The 20109-nt window shown below is 42.7% G+C and overlaps 1 long non-coding RNA gene and 1 pseudogene across 2 annotated transcripts; both read right to left on the reverse strand.

Annotated features, from left to right (window-relative positions):
- The window catches only part of LOC135508140 (CDK-activating kinase assembly factor MAT1-like), a 49210-nt pseudogene extending 42398 nt beyond the window's left edge, over nt 1-6812 (reverse strand).
- Nucleotides 6813-8490: 1678 nt separating this feature from the next.
- On the reverse strand, nt 8491-19594 carry LOC135508142 (uncharacterized). 2 transcript variants are annotated; one of them, XR_010450760.1, is made up of 3 exons: nt 19439-19594; nt 9143-9308; nt 8491-8829 (listed from the first exon to the last, which is right to left on the reverse strand). It is a non-coding gene; the product is annotated as an uncharacterized LOC135508142 (long non-coding RNA). The 2 variants fall into 2 exon arrangements; XR_010450761.1 differs by having other exon boundaries at nt 9106-9308.
- Nucleotides 19595-20109: the final 515 nt, after the last annotated feature.

The raw sequence follows: 20109 nt of genomic DNA on the forward strand, positions 1-20109 counted from the left end.
TGATGTCTTGAGATGTTGCTTCAATATATCCACATAATTTTCCTGCCTCATGATGCGAATCTATTTTGTTAAGTGCACCAGTCCCACCTGCAGCAAAGCACCGCCACAACATGATGCTGCCACCCCCGTGCTTCACGGTTGGGATGGTGTTCTTCGGCTTACAAGCATCCCCCTTTTTCCTCCAAACATAACGATGGTCATTATGGCCAAACAGTTCTATTTTTGTTTCATCGGACCAGAGAACATTTCTCCAAAAAGTACAATCTCAAATCAAATTTTATTGGTCACTTACATTAACTTCTTCGATATAGGGGGCGCTCTTTTAATTTTGGATAAAAAAACGTTCCGGTTTTAAACAAGATATTTTGTCACGAAAAGATGCTCGACTATGCATATAATTGACAGCTTTTGAAAGAAAGCACTCTGATGTTTCCAAAACTGCAAAGATATTATCTGTGAGTGCCACAGAACTTGTGCTACAGGCAAAACCAAGATGAAATTTCAAACAGGAAATGGCCCAGATTCTGAAGGCGCTGTGTTCCAATGTCTCCTTATATGGCTGTGAATGCGCCAGGAATGAGCCTACACTTTCTGTCGTTTCCCCAAGGTGTCTGCAGCATTGTGACGTATTTGTAGGCATATCATTGGAAGATTGACCATAAGAGACATTTACTACATTTGGGGCGGCAGGGTAGCCTAGTGGTTAGAGCGTTGGACTAGTAATCGAAAGGTTGCAAGTTCGAATCCCCGAGCTGACAAGGTACAAATCTGTCGTTCTGCCCCTGAACAGGCAGTTAACCCACTGTTCCTAGGCCGTCATTGAAAATAAGAATTTGTTCTTAACTGACTTGCCTAGTAAAATAAAGGTAAAAAATTAAATTTACCAGGTGTCCTCCGTCGAAATTATTGCGTAATCTCCAGCTGCGTGCATGTTTCCATTCTCTTCAGAGGAAAAACAACTGCCACGAATGATTTATCATCAAATAGATATGTGAAAAACACCTTGAGGATTGATTCTAAACAACGTTTGCCATGTTTGTCGATATTATGGAGTTAATTTGGAAAAAAGTTTGGCGTTGTAATGACTGAATTTTCGGGGGGTTTTCTTAGCCAAACGTGATGAACAAAACGGAGCGATTTCTCCTACACAAATAATCTTTTTGGAAGAACTGAACATTTGCTATCTAACTGAGAGTCTCCTCATTGAAAACATCCGAAGTTCTTCAAAGGTAAATGATTTTATTTGAATGCTTTTCTTGTTTTTGTGAAAATGTTGCCTGCTGAATGCTAGGCTAATGCTATGCTAGCTAACAATACCTCTTACACAAATGCTTGTGTAGCAATGGTTGAAAAGCATATATTGAAAATCTGAGATGACAGTGTTGTTAACAAAAGGCTAAGCTTGTGAGTGAATATAGTTCTTTCATTTCATTTGCGATTTTCATGAATAGTTAACGTTGCGTTATGCTAATGAGCTTGAGGCTATGATTACGCTCCCGGATACGGGATTGCTCGACGCTAGAGGTTAAACTACTAGCACGCAGCTTGGACACCCATGCATACCCCACAAGACACCCTCTTCACAATCCCCAATTCAAAAAGAACAGACTATGGGAGGTGCACTTTACTACATGGAACTCTATTCCACATCATGTAACGGATGCAAGCAGTAAAATCAGATTTAAATATCATAAAAATATGAAACAGCGGGGAATGTGAAGAGACACACACGCGCGCTTACACATACACGTGATAAGATTCTACACACACACACGTACACATGGATTCTGTATTGTAAATGTGTGGTAGTAGAGTAGTGACCCGAGGGAACGGTGTTATAAAATGTAATTACATGTAATATTGTTAATTGTATATAACTGCCTTAATGTTGTTGGACCCCAGGAAGAGTTGCTGCTGCCTTGGCAACAGATAATGGGGATCCTCAATAAATGCAAATACCTTGGCCTGCCTGCCTGCAGAGTCTTCTGTGGGGCCAAACCCCCTGCTTCCAAACCCCCAGAGGAGACAAGCCATGACCATGGAGGCGCTGAAGTCGTTTCCCCTTTCACCTCCTTCATTCTTTTCATCTTTCTCTCAGTCTGCTTCCATGTCCAGGACATGATAGTTAAGAAGAGAGAGAAGTACCCTTGATACAGCCCTTCACACAGCCTATTATTGATTAATGGAAAGATAATTTTTCGATCTGATAATAAATGTTTCTCTCCCGCTCTCTGAAAATATTGCTCTCTGAAATGACAGCAACACGACTCCATCTTCTCTCATTTCAATCGTACCTCAAACAGGACACCACAAACTAACGAAATATATATGTTTTTTTTAACTAAATAAATGGTTCTAAATAAGCCGGTGTTCTGCAGGAATCAACCGCGCCACCTTGAAACGCCACCAAGTCAAACAGAAGTCAGTCTTCTGGACTGAGGTGAGGGGAAAGAAAAACCACACTGAAGCCCAACTGAAGTCTTGCGGTTTCCAGACACGCCTGGCAACCGCTCTACCCCACCCCGAGCCAGAGGGAGGAGGAGAAAAGAGGGAAAGAGAGGGTTGAAAAGTGAGGAAAAACAGTCAGAGCCAAAAGCAACATCATCCTACAACCCTTTCTCCATCAGCATGTTCGACTTCATGCTGCATATTCAGTCAGTTAGAGAGAACCACATCCTCCTCCATGTGAAGCCAGCCATACTGGAGCAGCTCCCCCCCCCCCCCCCCAATGGTGGATGAAAAATGGGCAATGGTCATATCTTTGGGTTTAAATGGCTATCAAATACACTGGAATAAAAGGTTTCTAGACTCTGCATGCAAATTCCCCAATGTAATGTATAGGAATATGAGTGTGTCTGGAGAAAGACTTCTCCACTGTCATGGAGATGAGACAAGGGTGAGCACTGAGCAGAGATTTCTCCCATGCACCGTTGCACCCTGGGAAAACCGCTACGCCTCTCATAGGGGCTGGAGGAGAAGGAGGGTGATGGCATCGCTTTATCTCATCACTGTAAAATTAAAATAAACAACTGTGGAGGAAAACAGAGCAGTTGCCAAATGGAAGAAGGCCTAAACAGACACCATGAATAACACATAGCTGACAGCTCAACAAAACACAAAGGCAGAGCCCTCATTCTGTCTCTGAGGGCTGCAGGTAGGAAAGTGATGACATTACAGAGGAGTTGAGGGCTTGTTCTCACACCAGGCAGAGACCCTTGATAAGGACACAATACACTGCAGCAACATCCACCTTCAAGGGCTTCCCAACCATTAGCATGAAGCTAATCTATACTGACCACCACTGTAATATGCTAACAATGAATTAGCATGTACCTAAAGAGCATAGTGTGTGCCCCCAGTAAGATAAACTGCATTGGGCTCTGTGTAAGGAGGATAACCATATGTTACCATTGAGTGAAGTCACGAAGGCAGAGTATTCGTGTGAGCTCATCGCACTTTAACTTTAAACTAGACAAGGCCGACCCAGGGTGCATGCTGGACATTCACTAGCATGTCTGTGTGAGCTAGCCTGTTTGGATGTTGTTTGTATGCCAACTATGTGGTAGGCTTAAGCCGGCCTGCACAGTCAGGACAGTCAGTGTGCTTGTATGTGGCATGCGGTACTCACCATAGGGATGCCGGTGGAGAAGATGGTGTGTTTGACCACCTGTTTCTGCTTCTCAAATTTGGGTCTCCAGCAGGGCAGTCCGGTCCTTGTTTTGGTGCCAGCAGGATGGTGGTGACATGAGAGCGTTCCTGAAGGGGAACATCCAAATACAGGTATGAGGTGAGTGATCCTATTTTCGTGTGTGTATGTGTGTGCGCGCAACAACCACTGAATCCTGATAAAGCAAAAAACGGATTTACACTAAGTAAAAGATGGGAGGTGCTTCGAAGACTGGTACATGTAAATGAGATGTGCAACTTGGGAACCTCAGAGTTCAAAATATCAAATCAGACGCTCCTCCCTATAACTGCACAACAAACCAAGGCGGTTCAAGGCTAGTCATCAGATTATTGATGCAAGCAATGTTAAAACCCTGGTGGTATGACCTTTTTTCAAGTACACTGCGATGTCTTCACCTTCATTAAGCGAAGGTTGAACATTGCAATTTCTCCAGTGGAGTGTTGCCAAGCTTAGAGGTCTGAAAACACAAGCCCATGCATGCCATCCATGGAGGGAGCAGGATGTTATCGCGGGGTGGACGGGAGGTGGGCACAGAGCTGGGAGTGTTTTCATCACCAGGCAGAAAGGAAGGTGTGGAGCCGAATAATGAACAGCTGGAGGTGATCTGCTGATGGCCCCTTATCAGGATACATTGCATACACTACATCTGTTTATTTGATCATTGATACACTATATATACACACAAACGTATGTGGACACCACTTCAAATTAGTGGAGTCGGCTATTTCAGCCACATCCATTGCTGACAGGTGTATAAAATCGAGCACACAGCCATGCAAGCTCCATAGACAAAGAAAATGCAGTAGAATGGCCTTACAGAAGAGCTCAGTGACTTAAGGTGGCACCGTCATAGGATGCCATCTTTCCAACAAGTTAGTTGCTCTGCTAGAGCTGCCCTGGTAAACTGTAAGTGCTGGTATTGTGAAGTGGAAAAGTCTAGGAGCAACAACAGCTCAGCTGCAAAGTGGTAGGCCACACAAGCTCACAGAATGGGACCCCCTAGTGCTGAAGCGCTTAGCGCGCAAAAATCATCTGTCCTTGGTTGCAACACTCACTACAGAGTTCCAAACTACCTCTGGAAGCAACGTCAGAACAATAACAATTCGTCGGAAGCTTCATGAAATGGATTTTCATGGCGAGCAGCTGCACACAAGCCTAAAATCACCATGCCCAATGCCAAGCGTCTGCTGATGTGGTGTAAAGCTCGCCGCCATTGGACTCTGGAGCAGTGGAAACGTATTCCCTGGAGTGATGAACCACGCTTCACCATCTGGCAGTCCAACGAACAAACCTGAGTTTGGCGGATGCCAGGAGAACGCTACCTCGCCGAATGCATAGTGCCAACTGTAAAGTTTGGTGGTGGAGGAGGAATAATGGTCTGGGGTTGTTTTTCATGGTTGGGGCTAGGTCCATTAGTTCCAGTGAAGGGAAATCTTAACCCTACAACATACAATGACATTGTAGACGATTCTGTGCTTCCAACTTTATAGCAACAGTTGGGGAAGGCCCTTTACTGTTTCAGCATGACAATGCCCCTGTTCACAAAACAAACTGTTTCTGTATGGACCTTGCTAAGATTGGTGTGGAGAAACTTGACTGGCCTGCACAGAGCCCTGACCTCAACCCTATAGAACACCAGTGGGATGACTTGCAAACTGCTAGCCGGGCCTAACTCCCCAAAATCAGTGCCCATCCTCACTAATGCTCTTGTGGCTGAATGGAAGCAAGTCCCTGCAGCAATGTTCCAATATCTTGTGTATTGCCTTCCCAGAAGAGTGGAGGCTGTTATTGTAGCAAAGGGGGGGGGGGGGGCAACTCCATATTAATGCCCATGATTTTGAAATGAGATGTTTGACGAGCAGGTGTCCACATACTTTGGGTTAAGAAGTTTGTATCTTACTGTGTGTGTGTGTGTGTGTGTGTGTGTGGCCTCAGAGATTTCTACTGTAAATGCCAAAGGCCAGGAGCGTGTCCCCGGGTTCTTACTGCTCATCTCCCAACAAACAACAGAGGCCCAGTGTTTAAACAAACAAACAAACAGCTCAACCTGCTATCTGTGATCGCTCTATACCAGGCTGCTCTACAGGGACAATCACTTCTAAAGCCCGTAGCTAAACACAAAGGAGCCAGGATACTTGCCAGGAGGCACAGAACGCTAACAATGCTGAGGGGACAGTAAAGCTTCAGCAGCTCCACAGCAGAAGAGTAGTAATAAGCTCTTAATGAGCCTAGTTACCAGTCATTGGCTCATCTTATATATCCTGCTTGTTCTTCCTGTACGTGTGTCACCTGATTGTTCTATGACTTACAATTTGTTCCCGTTGGCCTATGTGGCAATGTGTGTTTATTAGTGCGACTGTATGTGGTGTGTGTCTGTGTACATGTCTAGGTGTCTCACCAGATTATCTAGTAGAGCCTGCTTGCTCTTCCTCCTGCCCTGTAGCTGTCTCTGTTCCTCCTGCAGAGCCTCCAGCCTGCGATGCTCATTCCCCTGCTCCTCCAACAACAGCAGCTTCTCCAACAGCATGTCATCCCAACAACAGCTCCTCCAACAACAGCAGCTCCTCCTGCTGTTGCATCTGATGGAAAGAGAGAGAGGGAATAATCAATATCCTAGTAGTCAGTATTACAGGAGGAGACAGAGGGTGGGAGAGGGAGCGAGATCATGTAGTACAACAGAATAATGCATAAGTGATGAGTTTCATCAGGCAAGGCAGAGCGAGTCAGTGCGGGATTACAGGTACCCACCAGCTTGGCCTTGTTCTTCTGGATGATGTCTCTATTCTCTCTCTGGTACACCTCCATGATGTGTTTGGTGCCCTCCACCTCAAGGTTGTTGATCAGGTTATAGACTGGAGCAGAGTGCAGGGCAGCCCTCCAAGACACTAGCACAGACTTCTCTTCAAATGATCTAGGGCAGATACTGGAAATCGGATTCGGCACAACCTAAAGTATGATGTTGTAAAGCACCAGACTATTGATAATGAATTGTTTTAAATGTATAAATAAGGTTTAATGTTTCAATTCAAGGGCTTGCCAGTGTACACTACCAGTCAAAAGTTTTAGAACACCTACTCATTCAAGTTTTTTTTTTCTTTACTATTTTCTACATTGTAGAATAATATTGAAGACATCAAAACTATGAAATAACACATATGGAATCATGTAGTAACCAAAAGAAGTGTTTAACAAAACAAAATATATTTTATATTTGAGATTCTTCAAATAGCCACCCTTTGCCTTGTTGACAGATTTGCACACTCTTGGCATTCTCTCAACCAGCTTCACCTGGAATGCTTTTCCAACAGTCTTGAGGGAGTTCCCACATATGCGGAGCAGTTGTTGGCTGTTTTTCCTTCCCTCTGCAGTCCGACTCATCCCAAACCATCTTAGTTTGGTTGAGGTCGGGGGATTGTGGAGGCAATGTCATCTGATGCAGCACTCTCATCACTCTCCTTCTTGGTAAAATAACCCTTACACAGCCTGGATGTGTGTTGGGTCATTGTCCTGTTGAAAAACAAATGATGGTCCCACTAAGCCAAAACTAGATGGGATGGCGTATCGCTGCAGAATAATGTCAATCACCACCTTCCGGAGAAACCCCACCTCTTCAAGGAATACCTAGGATAGGATAAAGTAATCCTTCTCACCCCCCCCCCCTTAAATGATTTAGATGCACTATTGTAAAGTGGCTGTTCCACTGGATGTCAGAAGGTGAATTCACCGATTTGTAAGTCGCTCTGGATAAGAGCGTCTGCTAAATGACTTAAATGTAAATGTAAATGTGGTAGCCATGCTGGTTAAATATGCCTTGAATTCCAAATAAATCACTGAGAGTCACCAGCAAAGCACCCCACACCATCACACCTCCTCCATGCCTCATGGTGGGAACCACACATGTGGAGATCATCCCTTCACCTACTCTGCTTCTCACAAAGACACGGCGTTTGGAACCCAAAATATCAAATTTGGACTCATCAGACCAAAGTACAGATTTCCACCAGTCTAATGTCCATTGCTCATGTTTTGTTTTGACCAAGCAAGTCTGTTCTTATTGGTGTCCTTTCGTAGTGGTTTCTTTGCAATTTGACCATGAAGGCCTGATTCACACTGATTCCTCTGAACAGTTGATGTTGAGATGTGTCTGTTACTTGAACTCTGTGAAGCATTTATTTGGGCTGCAATTCTGAGGCTGCTAACCCTAACGAATGTATCCTCTGCAGCAGAGGTAACTCTCGGGCATCCATTCCTGTGGTGGTCCTCATGAGAGTCGGTTTCATCATAGCGCTTGATGGCTTTTGCGACTGCACTTGAAGAAACGTTCAAAGTTCTTGAAATGTTCCGTATTGACTGGCCCTCATGTCTTAAAGCATTAATGGACTGTCGTTTCTCTTTGCTTATTTGAGCTGTTCTTGCCATAAAATGGACGTGGTCTTTTACCAAATAGGGCTATCTTCTGTATACCACCCCTGCCTTGTCACAACATAACTGATTGGCTCAAACGCATTAAGGAAAGAAATTCCACAAATTAACTTTTAAGAAGGCACACATGTTAATTAAAATGCATTCCAGGTGACTACCTCATGAAGCTGGTTGAGAGAATGCCAATAATGTGCAAAGCAGTCATCAAGACAAAGTGTGGCTATTTGAAGAATTTCAAATATATTCTGATTTGTTTAACACTTTTTTAGTAACTACATGATTCCATCTGTGTTATTTCATTGTTTTGATGCCTTCAGTATTATTCTACAATGTATCGAATGGTAAAAAATAAAGAAAGACCCTTGAATCAGTAGGTGTTTTAAAACTTTTGACCAGTAGTGTTTTTCTCTAAAAGTAATAAACCATGTTTCTGACCATGTAAGCATAGGAAACCATAGGCTAACCCATAGTCACAGTGCAAACACCATCTGACAGAGATCTCTGAGAATTGGCAGAGAGAGACTGGTGGGTCTCTGACCCTGGCTGGCACTGACACCTGTAAAACTTCAACATCCAGAGCCAAGGCCAGAGACAGATCAATGCACTAAGACCCCCCTCTATCTCCCGAGTCCACAGCCTGCTCTCACCGATCTCCTCCATTTGCTCCAAATAGTCATTGTATTCGCTCAGGCTTGAGAAGTCAAAGTCTCTCGTTCTAACTGTGAAGGAGAAGAGAAAAAAATGTATATACCATAAGTATCAGGCCTAATACTTGTTTGCTCACATTACATTGAAATAGCAGGGCTAAAGAAACAAAGATGAGGGATGGACAGAACGGGAGGGGCCGAGGCAGATGTATGGCAGGGAAAGAGCCTTCCCATTTGAGCAACCCCTGGGGGGCCATTGTCTACAAAACAAACAGCATAATGACAAAGACAAAGGAAGCTTAAGGAGAGGGAGGAGAGGGCTGAACACAAACACACACAGAGACACACCCTTCTCCCCCGTGCCCCTCAATCACATCTTGAGCACCTTCTTGCGGATCTCCACCTCCTTGTCGATGGCTGGGTCTTTGAAGAGCTGCATGTGGAAGTTACTCTTCCTCAGGGGCGTGCCACACTGCACACAGTTCCCCCGAGCCACTCACAAACAGCATGTCCACACAGCTCTCACAAGCATGTCCACACAGCTCTCACATCTGAGGAAACAGACACACAAATGTGTCAAACACACACACATACAGTTGAAGTCGGAAGCTTACATAAACTGAGTTTAAATGTATTTGGCTAAAGTGTTTCACAATTCCTGACATTTAATCCTAGTAAAAATGGCCTGTTTTAGGTCAGTTAGGATCACCACTTTATTTTAAGAATGTGAGATGTCAGAATAACAGTAGAGAGAATGATTTATTTCAGCTTTTATTTCTTTCACCACATTCCCAGTGGGTCAGAAGTTTACACTCAATTCTATTTGGTAGCCTTAACTTTAAATTGTTTAACTTGGGTCAAACATTTAGTGTAGCCTTCCACAAGCTTCCCACAATAATTTGGGTGAATTTTGGCCCATTCCTCCTGACAGAGCTGGTGTAACCGAGTCAGGTTTGTAAGCCTCCTTGCTCGCACACGCCTTTTTAGTTCTGCCCACAAATTTTCTATGGGATTGAGGTCAGGGCCTTGTGATGGCCACTCCAATACCTTGACTTTGTTGTCCTTAAGCCATTTTGTACAACTTTGGATGTATGTCCATTTAGAAGACCCATTTGCGACCAAGCTTTAACTTCCTGACTGATGTCTTGAGATGTTGCTTCAATATATCTACATAATTTTCCTACCTCATGATGCCATGGTGCTCTTCGGCATGGAAGCCTCCCCCTTTTTCCTCTAAACATAACGATGGTCATTATTGCCAAACAGTTCTATTTTTGTTTCATCAGACCAGAGGACATTTCTCAAAAAAGTACAATCTTTGTCCCCATGAGTAGTTGCAAACCGGAGTCTGGCTTTTTTATGGCGGTGTTGGTGCAGTGGCTTTTTCCTTGCTGAGCGGCCTTTCAGATTATGTTGATATAGTACTCGTTTTACTGTGGATATAGATACTTTTGTACCCGTTTCCTCCAGCATCTTCACAAGATCCTTTGCTGTTGTTCTGGGATTGATTTGCACATTTCGCACCAAAGTACGTTCATCTCTAGAAGACCGAATGCGTCTCCTTCCTGAGCGGTATGGCGGCTGCGTGGTCCCATGGTGTTTATACCTGCGTACTATTGTTTGAACGCGGTACCTTTATGTGTTTGGAAATTGCTCCCAAGGATGAACCAGACTTGGAGGTCTACACATTTTTTCTGAGGTCTTGGCTGATTTCTTTTGATTTTCCCATGATGTCAAGCAAAGAGGCACTGAGTTTGAAGTGAGGCCTTGAAACACATCCACAGGTACACCTCAAATTGACTGAAATGATGTCAATTAGCCTATCAGAACCTTCTAAAGCCATGACATCATTTTCTGGATTTGATCAAGCTGTTTAAAGGCACAGTCAACTTAGTGAATGTAAACCTCTGACCCACTGGAATTGTAATACAGTGAATTATAAGTGAAATAATCTGTCTGTAAACAACTGTTGGAAAAATTACTTGTGTCATGCACAAAATAGATGTCCTAACCGACTTGCCAAAACTACAGTTAACAAGAAATTTGTGGAGTGGTTGAAAAATGAGTTTTAATGACTCCAACCTAAGTGTATGTAAACTTCCGACTTCAACTGTATATACAAAGCTCTACAGAAGAAGCCTTATTCTTTGGAGCAGGCAGGTCTAAATCTACTACCTACATACATGTCTAATGCACTTTTCCTTAGCAATGGCCTGGTGGTATACCTCCATTTTATATAATATGTATGCGTGTTATCAGCCCCACAACAGGTGATAATGGCCATCTTATATTACCTTAATGTAATAGTTCAGACGGTAGGAATCATGAATGAAATGTTGTAGACAGACAGGAAATTAATCTGACACCCATGCCAAAGATTGTTTGTCTGCACTGGAAATTTATTTTTTCTATTGTAATTTCAAAGTTACTCAAACAGTCAGCGTGCCACACTGCACACAATACAAAATCCAGTTTAGCAATGCACCCACAGCTTCTCATCACTAAACTATTTCAAATTTCACTGATGCTGAAGTTCCCTGAAAAGGCTCGGGCTTCATTCAACATTGTCAGGATCGTAATAATTTGTTATGACCTTGAAAGTGCTCTAACAACTGGTCTAATATTAATAAGATCCCAAAAAAGACAAAACAGTTATGGTAGTTTAGAGATAAATATTTCATTATAAAACGGCATCGATTAGCAACAGGACTACATTAGACATATTAGTCTGGTTTAATAGGTCTTACTGCATAGAGGGGTTCCCTTCCCTCATTGGCCAACACAGAGCTGTTCTAGGAAATTGTTGCATGACACACAAATTCCATCATCAAATGCCAATGTCCACCAATACGAAAACATTCCAATGCAGAGGGTCCTTCCACAAGCGGGGCGGCAAGTAGCCTAGTGGTTAGAGCGTTGAACGAGTAACCTAAAAGTGGCAAGATCGAATCCCGAGCTGACAAGGTAAAAATATGTCCTTCTGCTCCTGAACAAGGCAGTTAACCCAATGTTCCTAGGCCGTCATTGAAAATAAGAATTTGTTTTTAACTGAAGTGCCTAGTTAAATAAAGGTTTAACAAATAATAATAATAATAAATTAAAAAATGTAAAAAGCCATCAAAACAACACGGCCATAGCAACCACCAGAGCCACTTTCGGGCCGAGCAACATTTACTCATCAATCACACCTTTAAGCAGGTAGGAGTTTACCCATCAATCACACTCAAGTGAGGAGTGGACCCTAAAGACAATGGAGAAGGTCTTAAATCTTCCCTAAGTAGGCAGCAGGAGGGGTGGGTGGCAGGCGGGGGGCTGGATAAACGTTTGCACAGTCCACTCTTTTAATTAAGTCTCTGTGGAGCTTTATTCCACTGGAATTCACCTTCCGTAGGCTTCCTGCTCTTAGCTGGCCACCTTCAGAAGCAAGCACCAACATCTGGTTTCCAAATGGCCACATCTGGAGTGACTACAACCGTTTTAAACCCAAAACATAGCCAAAATGTTGTTTTTTTCAATGTGATGAAATTTGAGGGGGAAAATCGTCTTGGGCCTACAATTTTTTATATGTTTTTATTGTATGTTTCCAAAGTCTCATTTCTTTCAAACCCTCTTCAGAACTTGAGTGCTTTAGGCCTAGACGCAGTAAATCTTTTTCACCTCATCAGCAGGATTCTAAATGAAAAAGCAGTTATGGGAGAAACAGCAGCGCTACTGGGCTTTACCTGTTTACATATCAGATATACGGAAAACAAAGCAAACCTGCCAAAAGATCATGAGCACCAACACACCCTCTAGTATCTTGCCACCCTGCCACCCTGCCACCCTGCCGCCTCTAACCGGGGCGGCAGGGTGGCCTAGCGGTTAGAGCGTTGGACCACTACCCGAAAGGTTGTGAGTTCAAACCCCCGAGCTGACAAGGTACAAATCTGTCGTTCTGCCCTTGAACAGGGCAGTTAACCCACTGTTCCCAGGCCATCATTGAAAATAAGAATTATTGTAAGTGGCTGTTCCACTGGATGTCAGAAGGTGAATTCACCAATTTGTAAGTCGCTCTGGATAAGAGCGTCTGCTAAATGACTTAAAAAAAAAAAAAAAAAATGTAGTAGGGATGCACAATCACAATAAAAATAATAAATTAACAAATACATTTCTTCTTTTTTTTTTTTATCTGTGAACATATTGGAATTGGCCAATGTCTACTCCCAATGTGCAAAACCGATTTTAAAGCTGACGTGCATCCCTATATAACGGAAGTACATGACGTAATGACTCCACGTAAAATTTGGCGTTACACGCATTCCTAAAGTAGAACACAATGTCTGCTGTGTGGATCGAGCAGTCAACAAATCATGCAGTCATTTGAAAGAGTAACAGAATTTCAGTGAGACAACTCAAAAGGCAAAATCCAAGATAATGGAATTAATTTCCCTTGACAATCAACCGTTCTCTGTCGTGGGTGATGTTGGCTTTTGCCGACTGGTCGAGCACCGGTTAACACTACCAAGTGCGTTATTGTTCAGATGTTGCCCTACCCGGAGTTACACAGTAATAGCGTCACAGCTATTGCCAGGACTACCTGGCACGATGACTACTTGCTGTCCCCAGTCCACCTGGCTGTGCTGCTGATCCAGTTTCAACTGTTCTGCCTGCGGCTATTGAACCCTGACCTGTTCACCGAACGCGCTACCTGTCCCAGACCGGCTGTTTTCAACTCTCTAGAGACAGCAGAAGCGGTAGAGATACTCTTAATGATCGGCTATGAAAAGCCAACTGACATTTACTCCTGAGTTGCTGACTTGTTGCACCCTCGACAACTACTGTGTTTATTATTATTTGACCATGCTGGTCATTTATGAACATTTGAACATCTTGGCCATGTTCTGTTATAATCTCCACCCGGCACAGCCAGAAGAGGACTGTCCACCCCTCATAGCCTGGTTCCTCTCTAGGTTTCTTCCTAGGTTTTGGCATATCTAGGGAGTTTTTCCTAGCCACCGTGCTTCTACACCTGCATTGCTTGCTGTTTGGGATTTTAGGCTAGGTTTCTGTACAGCACTGAGATATCAGCTGATGTAAGAAGGGCTTTATAAATACATTTAATTTGATTCGTTTCACGTCATACATACTATGCCGTTTGGGTCTTTGCATGTCAAAAAAGATAGAGTAGCACTGTCAAAGCTGTACAAAAAAAGTCAGCAAACACCGGCCTTGAACGATGAGTTTACAATACTGCGTTGGTAATAAAGCATAATTTGTTCAACCTCAACTTCTGGGATAGCTAGCTTTAGCTTGGTACCTAGTTAGCACCAATACAATCAGCTTGAAAACAATGACCAGTAAAAACTGCTGTCATTTTCATTATTCTAAGCAATGATTTAGGAATCCTTGCGAGTAAGTATTAGCTCGGTTGCCACTTGTTGTTCGCCTATTGATACTGAATTTCAGTTCAGGAAAATAAATAGCTAGCCAGCTACTTAACCCTGTTGGCCAAAGCTAACGTTATAAGCAGCCTGGTAGCTTCATCTGGCTAGTGTTGCTCGACCGGGTTGTGTTGTGATGCTAGCCACAATAAAGATTAGGCACAATAGTGGAATTTGCAGTTTGACTTCAAAATAAAAGTACGTCATTGACAGTGATGCAAATGAATACAAATAGTAGAATTATGTCATACTTTTATTTTGAAGGCTAAATGCAAAGTCCACTATTGTGGCTAATCCTTATTGTGGCTAGCTTCACATAGATGGGTCCGACCACCATTAATCAAGTAAGAACGATCTTATAAATTAGGGTTATTTTAGAAGACACCGAGCTATATAGTTAGCTAACTAACTATAGCTACTGAAACAGATGTTGTTTTGCTATGTTTTGGGGAAGAACATTGTTTGCATCCATGAGCTAGCTTTTTTTGTAGGTGCTCGAGACAACTTTACCAGCATCATAGCATACGTATCGATGAATAGTTGTGACATGAAATACGAGTAATAGTGTAATCAATGTGTAATAACTACGTAAAAGATTTATGAACGCATTAAATTAAGTGACATGCAGTCATATTCAGGTCCTGATTGGTCAAATGGTGTTATTTGACATGTCAAGTAGGGTTAAATAATATATTTTTTGACACTCAAAGACCGCTGCATCCATGTGTGTGTTTTAACTATTTAACTGTAATAGAATGCTTAAAAAGGCTGCATTTTTTTTTTATATCTTGTTATACGTATTGGTATAATTTTGTTTGGCAAGGAAAATATTGGATATTGGTATCAGCCAAAAATGTCATATCGGTTCATCACTACCCTCTAGTATAGAAAAGATCTCACAAAACATGAGCAAATTGGCCTAGTGTTCAACAATTGCTGGATTTATCGCACAAAAAAACATAAATAAAACAAAAATTATCCTGTACGTGGTTGGTCCGCAGGACCATGAGTAGGCCCCCTTTTCGAGTGCAGCCCAGTAGGGGCAGATGTTCACTGTGGCCCCAGGCTACATGAGAGGTATAGACCTAGCCATATGGAGGTAAAAGGGGGGTTTGCTGCTTGTTTCCACAGACCCACAAAGAGGCCATTCATCAGGTAGATCCAGGAGTTGGGCGTAGCTTGCCCCCTGTCCCATAAATGGACCACATAACGGACCCTTCCACAGGGGAAATCCTCTGTAATTGTAGAGCAAAGAGGTGAAACTAAGAGAAGATTGGAGGGAGGAGACTTTCAAAGTGAACTTGCCATCTTCAGGCTAGCTCCTCTCAGACAAGCCATTTGTATAGGCCCCTCTGATTGTCAAATACATTTTTATTGCCACATGCCTCGTAAACTAACAGTGAAATGCTGACTTACAAGCCATTCCCAACAATGCAGAGAGAAAAAAATAAAAAAAATTATAGAATACACAAAGCGCAACATTAACAGGGGATGCAGGATTTTTATTTGCCTTATTTAGATATGTTTCTGCTTATAATTTCAGACATTTTGTTAGGCTATTTGTTAGTCAACTTGTCTACAATTAGATACAAGCAGCTTATCTTCTGTCATTATATGTTGACCTAGAAGACTATATAAACCCTTGCTCACCAGAACAATGCCATAAATCGGTAGAATGAATGCTTCAATATATTTGATATCGGTCAAGTTCTCCGTCATTTCTGCTTCTTTTGCAGATCAAAGACATTTAGGGACTGAGGAGAAAATGCAATAAGTCAACAACAACAAAAATCGGGAACTATTTTCTGTGCTAGTTGTAAAGGAAATGTAAAGCTGTGAAAACGACCCAACATTTTTCTGATAAGATTTCAGTTCAGCTTGGATCTATATTTTATGTGGTTGAAATACTATCAGCTTTTATGATGCTGATAAAGATAGCCGTCATATTCTCTGATGTTCCCGATTCAAAATGTACATTTGGTGTATAATTTTACTGCAAGAAATGCTTAATTCTGCAGGAGATAATATAAAAGACTATGTGAGAGGTTATAAACCTTTAGTCAGTGTCCAGATTTCAGTTTCCATTTAACCAATCTGAACAGCAGGCTACAGTTCCCTTGACGTGCCATTGGCCTATTTGAAGTCCCCATTGTGTGACTGTTGAATTTGTATAGCTTCTCACAATCACACATAACAAATCTTTCCTAAACATTAGTTTTCCAGCCCTCCCTCTCTCTTTATTTTCATCTCTCCACTTCGCAACTTTTCTCTTATTGAATTCAACTCTGACATTGTCCTGTTTGCCTCAGTGGATCGATGTTAACGTTTTCTGCCCGTTCCCAAAAGCATTTGGCGATTGGCGTGTAGGCTATTTTGCACATGTAGAGTTAGGCCCTGAAGCTTAATTAAACTTATGCTCTAATGTCAGATAGCCTAAAATAATGAAAGAAAAACCTCAATGATATGCACAGTGTACAAAACATTAGAAACGCCTTCCTAATATTGAGTTGCACCCCCTTTTGCCCTCAGAACAGCCTCAATTCGTTGGGGCATGGACTCTAGGTGTCAAAAGCGTTCCATAGTGATGCTGGCCCATGTTGACTACAATGCTTCCCACAGTTATGTCAAGTTGTCTGGATGTCCTTATGGTGGAGGAACATTCTTGATACACATAGGAAACTGTTGAGCATTAAAAAATAAAAAAAATTAAATGCAGCATTGCATTTCACTCAGCATAAATTGCACAAAAATGATACATTATGGATTTATGAATGTATTGTTTTCTCTTTATTCAACCCGACTGCAACCCACCCGTCCTTCATCCACACAATATTTTGCGGTTATAAGCACGGGGACTGCGAGTTATGAGTCAACCCATACATCACTAATACACGTGTGAAAAAAATAGGTCAAAAGCCCATGAAACACCTGCTATCTACTGCAAAATCATCATTCAAATTGTGTCTTTCTCCTGCTGCTGGGCATAAGGGCTTGAGAGGCTATACAGTAATATGTCCAGCATCATCCACACGATTTCTCTAGCATACGCTATCTTTCCCTCTGTCTCTTCCTCTCTCCCAGAACTGTTCTCACTGTAGCAGAGTGGTGAGCGAGCCCTGCACCTCTAGTCCTCCCCCTCACCTGTCCTGCTCAGAGCTCATATCTCTCCCATCTGCAGCTGTCAGCAGGTCAGGAAGGAGGTAAACAGGGGCCTGGCACAGCAAAGACAACCCCCTCCCCCTCCGCAACCCCAACAGCCAGTGACATTGCCTCCCTCCCTCCTCCTCCTCCTCCTCTCCCTCCTATACACTATTGAAGGTAGGAACAATGCAGTCACATAGGGGCTGGTTCACCTGTTCCTCACATAAAGCTCTCTATGCTCTGGACTCCATGCTCTGGACTCCATGCTCTGGACTCCATGCTCTGGACTCCATGCTCTGGACTCCATGCTCTGGACTCCATGCTCTGGACTCCATGCTCTGGACTCCATGCTCTGGACTCCATGCTCTGGACTCCCACACAAGCAGCTGTGGTGCGTGGGCCCAGGCAGGAGATCCCTTTGTGTCGTAATCACCTGGCCATCGAACACTGCTAACCTACTGTGATGCCCCATTCCTGCCAGTAACACCTAAAACGTAAGGAGCCACAGCCAGAAAACACTGGGACATTTGATTGACTCTTTAACTAATGGGAAGATGAATGTCATAAATTACAAGGTAGATCATTCAGCATGGGAAAGAGTAATCTACATCACTCTGCCTTCTAAAGGGGTAGTGACCAACAGACACACAAGAACCTTGCCTCCACCTGCAGAGGTGTCCCTATCAGTCCTTCCTTGATCTGTACCTACCCAGCCTGGGTAATATCCCTGGCCCACCGGCATCTGTGCTGTGTCGTCGCCAAAGGACACAGGTCCTGCGTCATCGTGCGTAGGTAATAAATAACAGAAGGCCACGGCGACAGTAAATGTGCCACAGTGGGGTTTAAATTTAGATGCAGGGTGGAGTGGTTCCATATAGCGCACGGGACGGCCTAGACTGGATGGCTTCACAGCGTTGTCAGCTGTCAGCAAGACTCTCTCCCCAATGCAGATAAGACCTTGCCACAGCTTGACTAATTGACAGTCAGACCAACAGACAGACAGACAGCCAGACCGACCAACAGACAGCCAGATAGGTGGGCAGGATATTTTTGTTTCTAGAATTTCATTAAAATAAGCCTACACACTATGTTGACTATGAAACAAATACCACTTTTGTCAAGATTAGGCTTATCTCCAGTGACAGATTGGATTTAGTTCTGGGTTCCGAGATTGCACAACATTTGCACATCAACAATATCACACCAAACCTTAGTCAAATAACCAGCAGTCGGGACAGTCAAAGACAACATCCCAATGTGTGTGGTTGCAGTTTCCTAGCAGCACCCTAATGATCTGGTAAACAGCTCTGAAGAGCACCAGCAAGGTGACCGGAGCTAGGGAAGGGCGATCCTCTAAATTGCTTTATTGCAAAGTTATTTCAATTTTCTCTCAGTGTGACCCTGCGTCCAGACAGAACAGAAGCTCTGAGTTATGAGTGGGCTGACCTGATGACGAAGCACAGCCACTTCCTGATGGTACGGTCAATAAACATGCAGGGTCGAACATATGCTTCAGCAGACACCAGCATTTTCATCAGCTTCAACACCCATAAAATCAACAGGTCTCCTCTCCATCACGGAGACTGGGTGGATGTCTGGGCTTAAAAAACAGGGGGATTTTGGGAACAGCTTTATTGCAATCTTTTTTTGTATGTTACTTCCAAAGATACTGAGCGACTACATCAACCAGAATTGATATATGGGAACAGTTTCCGTATCACAAACAACAAGCCTGCGCTGTTCATTAAACAATTAAACGTGTGCATACTGTAAAGCTTGTAAACAAGACACGCTGAGACATATATACGTTTTTATGTTGCCGATAGAAAGAACATATTAAAACAAGCAAACATGAATGTTGACATCACGCACCAAAAGGTAACAGCTCCTCACGTTCAGCTTGACAAACGTACTAACTAACATTACAGTTTATTTTATATGTCCTATTGTAGTTGTCTGGCTAAATAATACACATACATATATATACACATACATATATATATATAAGGACCATAAAAACCTGGCCAGCCGGTCCACATTGCCTCCTTGCATGGATTGAAAACATGCAGCTAATAGCTGGGAAGGCTAACGTTAGCTAGTTATCATGAATTGATACTCACAAACATTCACCATTCGTTTCAGGGACTGATTCCTGTATTTTGCTGTCTTGCATCTCGGACACCCTTGGTTGTCCATCTCTACAAAGCACCGAAAATAGATGTCAACAATGAACTAGCAAGTTATCATTATCTCTTAACAGTTCGCACAAGTGGTAAAATGTGTCACATTTAAATTGTCCCGATAAGAACGTCGGTGGTAAGATCGGTTCCAAGTTAATGATCCCTCATAGCGCACCTCACCAAGTGGACAAATGCGTAATAGTGATAAATCTTGTTATTTTCAAATTTAAGATTATGAAAACAAGAATAAACACACACACACGCGACATTTTCAGAGCTCCACAATGCTAAGCTTATTTCATTTTTTTAAACTAAAATTATGCATTTTTATTTGATAGCCTGTTAGATGACCTATTTGAAAACATGAGAAACTCACTATAGTAATCAGCAAAAAACATTGCAAATAATAATAATCTAATAATCAGAGCCTAATAATAATAGGCATTTGCATCAGCTATTGTTGCATTATGATAATCAAATAGCCTATCAATTTCCATTAACTGAGCTAACGCATAAGAAACTTTCATTTGTTTGCTTTTTTATATTAATCGATGTTGGAGTTGAATGTATAACGTAGGCTATAAAGAGTAGGCTGCTGTACGCATATCACA

Source organism: Oncorhynchus masou, chromosome 21 (genome assembly GCF_036934945.1).
Source record: "Oncorhynchus masou masou isolate Uvic2021 chromosome 21, UVic_Omas_1.1, whole genome shotgun sequence".
NCBI lineage: Eukaryota > Metazoa > Chordata > Actinopteri > Salmoniformes > Salmonidae > Oncorhynchus > Oncorhynchus masou.